The sequence below is a fragment of the Mustela lutreola genome, chromosome 9, assembly GCF_030435805.1.
Source record: "Mustela lutreola isolate mMusLut2 chromosome 9, mMusLut2.pri, whole genome shotgun sequence".
Lineage (NCBI taxonomy): Eukaryota > Metazoa > Chordata > Mammalia > Carnivora > Mustelidae > Mustela > Mustela lutreola.
In genome coordinates, this window is record NC_081298.1 from 104,202,180 (window position 1) to 104,212,285 (window position 10,106).

Consider the following 10,106-nt stretch of genomic DNA (forward strand, 5'->3'; position numbering starts at 1 on the left):
CTTCTAGTGAAGAAATGGTTTAAGGGGCTTACGGAAAATAGAGTTGAAGGGCCTAGGCATAAAGTAGTGGGGAAAATGGTATTTGTAATAATAACATGATGGTACATGGCTTAGTCTTTGAAGTCTAACATTCTTTTAAATCTGTTCTGTGCTCTTAAATCCACATTGGTTCTTATGGTGAGGTAAAATAGCATGTTGCCACTCAAAACCCACTAACAATGTTATAAATATAATTCAAAGACATTTTGGTTGTTATTGTTCTTTCCTATTGACTTTGTATTTTCAAAAATGTGAGTATTTTACTTAGCATGCAGCTTCTCAGGTTAGCTGCCTGGAAATAATGATGTCTGCAATTAAAAAACAAAAGTTGAACTTTATTATTGCTAACCTTGCCTGAAATAATGAGCTCTTGATTTCTGTAGATCTTAAACACCTCTCATCTACACAGTGAGAGGCATCAGCCTTCACTACTAGTGCCCACACAATAGCCATTCCCTCTGAATAGGATAATATTAAGAATACTATTCAAGTATTTTTTTAAGGTTTTATTTATTTATTTGACAGAGAAAGGAAGAGCACAAGCAGGGAGAATGAGCAGCAGGCAGAGGGAGAGGAAGAAGCAGGCTCCCTAAGGAGTGGGAAGCCCAATGTGAGGCTCAATCCCAGGACCCTGGGATTATGACCCAAGCCAAAGGCAGATGCCTAACCGACTGAGCCACCCAAGTGCCCCGAGAATAATGTCAAAGTATTATTATTTTCTTGTGGATGTATGACACCCAAATAAAGCCCTCATTTGACGGCCTCCCTTATACTGGGTCCTCCCTTGAACATTGGCAGTCATGTACACATTGCTAAACAGTGAGATGAAGTCCCTATGGAGAAGAATAGCTTTTCCTGAATAAAATACACATGTTGTGTTACTCTTCTTATAGCCTAGTATCTGCATCCCAGGCCTATATAAACACAAAACAGGTACCGTCTTTTTACCGTGAAGTTAAAAGTCAGGTGTTAAAAATAGTGAAGAAAAAGATTATTTGGATCCTTTTTAGAGATGTCCCTCTTTCACCTAAGGGAGCTCTAAGACTATGAGTTCTTGGAGATCCTTGACCATGTTTGTGTAGTTCACAGTTGAATAATTAGTGTCTGCCTCAGTCCTTGAATATAAACTGTCAACAAATACTGTTTTTTCAGGAATGGGTTCATTAGAGCTTCCCTGCTTGTATGAGTTAGGATTGCCTTTAGCAGCGTGTAAGAGAAATCCCAATGTAAGAGTCTCTTATTCTTGGTAGGACACTTGAGGGGCTCAGTCAGTTGAGCATCCGACTCTTAGTTTCAGCTCAGGTTATGATCTCAGGGTCATGGGATCAAGCCCTGCACTGGGCTCCACACTCAGCAGGGAGTCTGCTTGAGATTCCCTTTCCTCCTCCTGCTGCCCCTCCCCCCTCACTTGCATGTTCACGCTCACTTGCTCACTCTCTCTAAAATACATAAATAAATCTTTAAAAAAAAAAAAAAAAAAAAAAAGAAGATTTTTTTTTTCTTTGTGTAACAGTAAGTCTGGGGGTAATGTAAATATCCTGCTCTCCACTGGGATGATTCTGACATAAGTGCACCTGGTTTCTCAAAGGCCCCAGGCAACAGAAAGCTTCAGTTTTTGTTTTTTTGTTTTTTTTTTTAGTTCTCGGCAGCTTAAGGATAATATGACTAAAATACCTAAAATACTTGTAACTTTCTCTTTATGGATACAAGATGACTACCAACATCCAAGTCTCATATCAGTATTACAAAGAGGAAGAAGGAGATTTAGTGAAAGACTGGCAGTAGCAGACTTCTGTTTACAGAGCATTGATGGTAATTGTGTTAAAAGGAAAGCCCTAGCTGCAAGGGGGTCTGAGAAAAAGGGCTTGACTTTCCAGATTCTGTGTTAGAAGAAAGCAAGCAAGAAGGAAGTGGGAAGGGGATGTTGAATAAGCCAACCTACAATATCTGTCATCTTTGTTTTAAAGATTTAATTTCAGACTGCTTATGGGTTTGGGGTTTTTTTGTTTGTTTGTTTGTTTGTTTGTCTATCCTGCCTCGTTAGTACCTATAAACCTACAGACAGGAAGTTGGCTGAAAAATGTAGGCAGCTGAAAATGTAGGCCACTTTTTTTTTTTTTAAGTAATATCCATGCTGGGTGCTTGAACTCATGACCCTGAGATCAAGACCTGAGCTGACATCAAGAGTCAGACACATAAGCAACTGAGTGACCCAGGTGCCCACCCCGCTTTTTAAATTAGGAACACTTTATTATTATTTTTATTATTAAGGGTATATCACTCAGATGATGGTATCAAAAACCTAAATTGCAGAATGAGAACCATAAGAAGATCAGAACCAGAAAGCAGTTCTTATAGGGACTAGAAACATGCACCCAAATGGTTTTCAGTATGGCTGTGGACTAGTAACTACTATTTATATCATATTCTTTACTTTTGAACCAATATGTCCGTTGTGGTTACCTATCTTTGTCTCACAGTCAGTGTGTGAGTGGCTGATAAATTTTCTCTTTAGTTCACAAATCTTCAAATCAAAAACAAGCCAGGGGACTATACCCAAGGAGCATTATCCATACTGAGAACTGATTGAGATGATGTTCTAATAGGCTCATTGGAGTGGGTAAGTTTTGCATGTAGAAAAATAGGAAATCACTGTGGGTGGAGGTTGGAATGTGGCAAGATGCATATTTTAAAAAGGGCCACAACAATATTCTTCATCTTTTACATACTCTGTAATATGAGGTACCAATCTACTCTCAAAAAGCAGAGTCTATGTTCCCTTTGAAACTGGTAGGCTTAGAGAATGCTTGGACCAATAGAACATAGCAGGTATTATACTGTGTCATTTGAGATATTAGCTCTGTTAGGGGTTGAGTTGTGTCCCCCAAAAAAGATGTGTTCAAATCCTATTCTCTAAAACCTTAGAATATGAACTTACCTGAATGAAAAATCTTTACAGAAGTATTCAAGTTAAAATGAGGTCATTAGGGTTAGTCCTAACCCAATATAAAATTGGATTGGGTCCTTATAAAAGAGAGGAAATGAAAGCACAGGGATAGATACACACAGAGGGAAGATGATATAAAGACAAAGGAATAGAGTGATGCATCTTCAATTGCAAGCCAAAGAATGTCCGAGGCTACCAAAAGCTGGGATAGTCACAAAACAGCACCGTTGGGGCGCCTGGGTGGCTCAGTGGGTTAAAACCTCTGCCTTTGGCTCAGGTCATGATCCCAGGGTCCTGGGATTGAGCCCCACATCGAGCTCTCTGCTCAGCTGGGAGCCTGGTTCCCCTCCTCTCTCTCTGCCTGCCTCTCCGCCTACTTGTGATCTCTCTCTGTCAAATAAATAAATAAAAACAATCTTTAAAAAAAACAAAACAGCACCTTCAGACAGAGCATGGCCTTGTACAAACCATGGTTTTGCATCTCTGGCCTCAGAAATGGGAGACCTTTAATTTCTGTTACTTTAAGCCACTAAGTGTGTGATACTTTATTATATTAGCCCCAGAAAACTAATCAAAGCTCTTAATTGGCTTGAAAGTTTCTGTGATCTCCCTCTTGGTGTGCTGGTTTTGGGAATCCTTCCTCCCTATCATATCACTTGCTTTAAGAATTCCAGACCACGTGGACAGGCCACATGAAGGCATTCTGGTTGAAATTCCATCAGAATCCCTTATCACAGCAACATCAGTTGCCAGCCATGCAAATGAGTCCTCTTGGATTTGCAATCTAGTTGAGCCTTCAGAAAACCAGTTACCACCTGACTGCAACTGCATGAGAGACTCCGAGTGAAAACTGCACAACGTAGCCTAGTCAAGCCACAGAACTCTAATATATAATAATAAAAAACTTAAGCCATTAAACCTTAGGGTGGCTTATTTTAAAGCAATGGATAATGAGAATTATAAACTTGACACTAAACTTCTAAAATCTTCCCAATTCTAGCTTTAAATGCAATGTTGAGCATTTAAATATCTAGATCCCATTACTATTTATCAAAGCAGATTATATTAGAGTCCATGGGTATAGTAAGAAAGAATTTTTCCAGATGACATGATTGTCTTTGTAAAAACTCAAAAGAGTCAACAACAACAACAAAAAAAAACCCTGAAACTAAGAAGTGATATTAGGAAGGTTGCAGGATATAAGGTTAAGGCATAAAAGTCAATTGTTTTCCTATATGCCAACAATGAACAAATAGAATTTGAAATTAAACACACAGTACTGTTTACATTAGCATTTCAAAAAATGAGATAGGTACTTCATTCATATCTAACAAAATATGTACAAGATCTATATGAATGAAATCAAAGAATAAATAGAGAGGTATTCTATGTTCCTGTATAGGAAGACTCAATATTGTCAAAATGTCAGTTCTTCCCAAATAGATCTATTGATTCAAAGCAATCCCAGTAAAAATCCCAGCAACTTATTTTATTGGTATGGAGAAAGTGATTCTAAACTTTATATGGAGAGGCAAAAGACCCAGAATAACCAACACAGTATTGAAGAACAGAGTTGGAGGACTGAAGCTACCTAACTCCCAGACTTCCTATAAAGCCACAATAATCAAAACAAAACAGTGTACTGTTGGTGAAAGAATAGACACATCAGTGGGACAGCATGAAGAGAGCATATATGGGTGTGTGGAGGCCTAAAGGGGGAGGAGAGACGAATAGACAGAGCACAGAGGATTTTTAGGGCTTATGTAATATTATAATAATGGATGCATATCACTACACTTTTGTCTAAAACCAAGAACGGACAACACCAAGAGTGAACAATAATATAAACTGTGAGCTTTGGGTGGTTATGATTTGTCAATGTACATAAAAATTTAACCACTCTGGCGAGTGATGTTGATAATGGGAGAAGCTATGCATGAGTGGAGGCAGAAGGTATGTGAGAAATCTTTGTAGCTTCCCCTCAAATTTATTGGAAACCTCTCACGGCTCTTAAACAATGATGTCTTTCAAAAAGAAGGGAGGCTAGCTTGAATAGCTTAAATAATTGCAAAAGACGGCAGCAATAATTACAACTCAATAATTCCTCCCGGATAAAAATGTATTACAATATCTACAAAAGCAGCCAGCATGATTCCACTGGTCACTTGACTGCCCTTCGCATGTCGCTGTCTGACTAAAACAGTTCATCGCCACCATCAGAACCATGGCCTAATTTTTTGCGTCTAGTAAACAGGTCTTCTTTGCCTACTAGTTTCTTGTCAGGCAATGCCAGTTAATGGCAATGTGTATCAAAGTGCCATGCTAGGTTTGGTCAGTTTAATCTTTGTTTGGACTAAAATGGCAATCACAGCATTTACACTAATTAGTATTTTCCTACAAGCCTGTAGTGAGTTCTTGATCAACCAGAGGTACCAGGACACAGTGAATTACTATCTCCGTTTTTAGGAGAGAATAATTTAAGCACTAAAATACTTTTTTTTTTCCAAAAGTACAAGTCATAAAAATTAAATGAGAAATTTAGGTTTTTCTGTGTCTGGAGATCATTTATAGTACAGTTTTATTCCCCTATGTCTTTCATACCATTTCCATTTCAGGCAAACTACTAAAGGAACTGGTCTCTCAATTTCATGCACAGATTTTTCAAAATAATACTAAAAGTTTGATAACCCTCGTATTTTACATAGTGATTTAACATATAAAAACTACAAGATTTTTTATACATAGGATAGCATATAATATAAAAATATCTTGGCATGGATGCCTTTATATATATTAATTCTTCTGAATTAAGTATTTCTGTGCTCTCCAATATCTGATAATCTACATCATAACTCATTCTCAACACCAAAACCCTAGACTATAATTTTCAATTCTAATTGAAGTCTCTTTTTTATTCACCCAAGTAAGATGAATCTTACTATCTATTGAACACGGATTGGTATTTCTCTCCTCCTATTTTGGGACTCTCTTGAATTTGCCATTAATTTTAATTATTGGTTTATACTACTCCACTCATATAAATTCTATATATTTGGGATGTTAAAACCTAATTGATTTTAGATTTCTAGTGTCACATATGTGCTACATTCTCAATACAGTTTTGAGTGACTAGCAGGTTATGAAGAAAAATCTTCACTAAAATTTTTAAGCCTGTTAGTTTAGTAATAGCAAAAACATTAGCAAAGTCAACATTTAAGTGCTCCTCAGAATGCATACTAGGCAGATAAAAGAAACTAAGCCCTGACTGATAGAAGTAAGAATATCATTTTAATAGCCTAACACTGGAAATTCCAAATGTCTGTCCATAAGATGATGACAAATTATTATGGTATATTTATGCCATGGAATACTACACAACAAGGAAAATGAAATGACTGCTATTACATGTAATTATATAGATGACTGTCAAAAACATCTTCAGTGAAAGAAGAAACACAAAAAAGTACATACTGTATACTTATATGTTTTAAAATATTCAAAAACAGGTGCCTCGTTAGCGCAGTAGGTAGCGCGTCAGTCTCATAAAATATTCAAAAATAGGCAAAACAAATTGATGGTGGTATAAATTGAAAGACTATTTGTTTCTGGTGTGGGAGCAATTGAATAGAGCAAAATTAAAAGATATTTAAGTATAAATTACCATCTCACACTCATACTGAAAGACATTAACACAAGCAGAGAAAAATGATTATCTCTAAAAACTTCATAAAATAAAAAGCAAGTATGATCCAAGAGCTATATACTGAACCCTTAAAACAATATATAATCATTCTTTTGATGGACATTTATAAAGCATGTATAAAAACTGACCTCATAAATTCCACATAAGAAATCTCAAAATTTTCAAATTATTTATACAATAATATATTCTTTATTAAATTGTATTACATAGAATATATTTTCCAAACACAATGTAAATGATTAGAATCAATAATTAAAAGATAATTTTATTTATGTATTAATATTGTTTCATACAGATTTACTTAGAAAAATCATACTCTTCAGTAACCCATAAGTTAAAAAGTAGATTAAATTTAAAAGAAATAAAAAAGGAAATTTCAAAATATTTAGAAATAAATGACAGTGAATACTTTCTGCATATCAAAATGTGGGAGACTTAAAACACTAGAAATTAAGACAAGTAAACCAAAGCAGCTGGGAGGGACACATCTCACCAAAAGGGAGTTGCTCTTCCTTAATTCCAGAAGACTCCTGTCGCGTGTGAGTGTGGAATCCATGCTGCCAGTGTTTCCAATTTTATTTTTTCAGAGTGCCTGAGAAAATAACTGTATAAAGTCTTCTGAGTAATAGATGTTGGAAATCATCTTTTTGGAAAATTGTACTGTGTGAGACAAGCAAAATATATGCTTGTCTGTAAGTAAGATGTTCATAAGCAGTGGTTCTCAAAGTGGGGTCCCTAGTACAATCACATGAGTATCATGAGGGAACTTGTGAGGAATGCAGATTCTCGGGCCCCATCCCAACCACTGGAAACTCTGTGGGTAGAGCCATCAGTCTACCTCAAGCAAGCCATCCAGGCATTGCATAATGTACCTTCACGTTTGAGAAACACTAACTCAGAGGCCTAGGGAGTTGAACTATGACTTCCCATTATTGCAGGATGACAGGGCTCTTGTCTCACAGAGGAAGAATACATCTTGTGGACACAAGACAGTGAAGTGAAGTGAAAGTTTATTAAGTGAAGGCGAGAGCAGAAAAGAAAGAAAAAAAATCTCTCTAGAGTGAGAGGGGTCCTGAATGTGTTGGCGGCAAGGGCTTTTAGTGGCAGCCTTTTATTGAGAACTGACTGGAAAGCTTGTGGCCCTAAGATTCTCCTGCTACCTTGGTTTGTTGCCTTTCCTCTTGTTTCTTTCTGTCTCAGTGTCTCCACCTGCCAGGAATAGTTTCAGAGCCTGGTCAGGAGAGTGATGGACCTCCTAGCTCTCCTGCCTATACCTTAACCTCTTCCCTACTCCCGGGACAGGACCTGTGGGCAGAAAGAGCTGTACTGGGATTGTAAGGAGTGACTGTATGCTTTCTAATTAGTGGGGATTAGGGGATAGCGCAAGTCTCCAAGGAATCTGGAACCAAGGCTTTCGGGACCTTGAGGGGCCAGCTGCTGCCAAGGCAGAGTTACTTTTAAACATTAAGGTACTAAGACAGTTCCTGCAGAAAGGTCATGCTCTGTGTGTTTCTTTTGCCTTTATTTCCCACATTACCATCTTCCCAATTCAGGCAAAACAAATTCCTTTTTACCTTACCAATACCTGACAGCGAGTCTCTTCTTCCCATAACATCAAATTTGGCATCACTCAGAAACAGTTTGTTAGCTTTTAAATGCAAAGACTTAAGCATTTAAGAATACAGATACAACACACTGGAGAAAGAATTAAAAAGAATTAAAACTTTTTTTTAATTGAAAAAGAAGTAGCTTGGTCCTATGGGCTTTATCTTTTGAAAGGTGGTGGATACATAGGATTGCAGGTACCCAGTGGGGTCCTCATAGTTCCTGGGCCAATTTTATTGAACTAACAGCTGTTTCCCCCCACCAAAGGAAAAAAGGACTGGAGACTCCACCTGTTCAAGTATGTCCTTATTTGAATAGAAAAGCAAAACAAAACCAGGAAGGCAGGGAGAGAGAGCTGCTCATGAAGAGGCAAACTCTTATGCAGTTTGTTCCAAAATTGAACGTGTTCTGATTACGATTTATGGCTATCCATCTTCCCAAAAACAAAAGAATGTGTTTTTCTCATAACTTCTGGCTATGTTGGTTTGTTTTCTAAGGAAAGCTTAAGCCCTCACAGGGCAGCAAAGAGCCCAATAAACCTAATAAAAACTAGACATCTTGATTTTTTGTTAAATGACATGATAGTGAATAATTAAATACAGTTTGATTATTTTCTGAGCTGTAAGTGTCAGTGATGCTTCAGGGGAACAGAGTGTGTTCCATAATATGCTATTTGGGTTTGTGTTGCAAACAGCCAGTTGAGTATTTAAAATCAAATATAGAATCTCAATTTTCTGTGACACGCGAGGCAAATCTTCCAGGAGTTGAGGACAATATCACTTAATTGCAGAGAAAACAGAAAGCAAAGACAAGCATATTTGTTATCCTTTACAACACTTTGATCATATCTAAAGTTAAGCACAGACCCAAAAAATGAAGTCATTTGACTTTTTTCAAAATATATTTCCCATCTGACTCATTGAGGTTTGAAATTCACCAAAGAAGTTTTGTTTTATAAGCTAAATATAGCCCCTCTCCCCTTCAGTGGTCTCACTTTCATTGAGTTCCATGACTCATTTATGATTGAGTTTCAACTCACCATCAACCGAGAACAACAGGTTTGCATAGAGTGCTATCAGGAAGCTAACCTCCTTCCTGAAGGTGTGGGAGGATGCCACAGGATTAGAGAAAGATGGACCAAGAGGTGCTGGGCTACATATTCCCCTCTATCCAGTAACGAGCAGGATAGTATGATTTAAGAGATAATGCCAAATAGTTTTAATAAAAACAATCATATACACCTTTGACTTGTAAACATGCTAAGAATCACATTTCCATCCATAGGGCAATTTTCAAAAGTATCTGAGAAGCAAGTTCTAGCCAACCTAACATTGACTGGTCCTGCTAGCTGTCTTCCTACCAGTGAAGATTGTGAGGGCCAGTGAGTCAAGAGAAGATTTAGACCCAAAACTTCATTGACCTCATGAAGGCAGCTTAAGCTAGTATTTGAAAGACAAAATCTGCATACATGAAACTTAGTTCAAGTCATAATTTAAGTAAGAAAATGCACAAATATAATTAAAAGAAGGTAGTTAATCAGGGGGACAAACAATGGGAAAGTGCAGCCAAAACAAGAGTGCTTGAGTCAGACCGTGTGTTTAGAACCAGACTGCACCCATTACTTGTGAATGGCCAAATCTGTTACATTTCCTCCATGTCTCCATTCCGTCATTTGTACACAGAAATAACAATAATACACATCTTCAAATTATTTTGTTATAAGTAAAGGAGATAACATAAAAGCCTCTAGAATGTAATGTGCAAAATGAATCTCAATTTCAGACTGACAGATGGCAGTGAGTTTAAATTGTC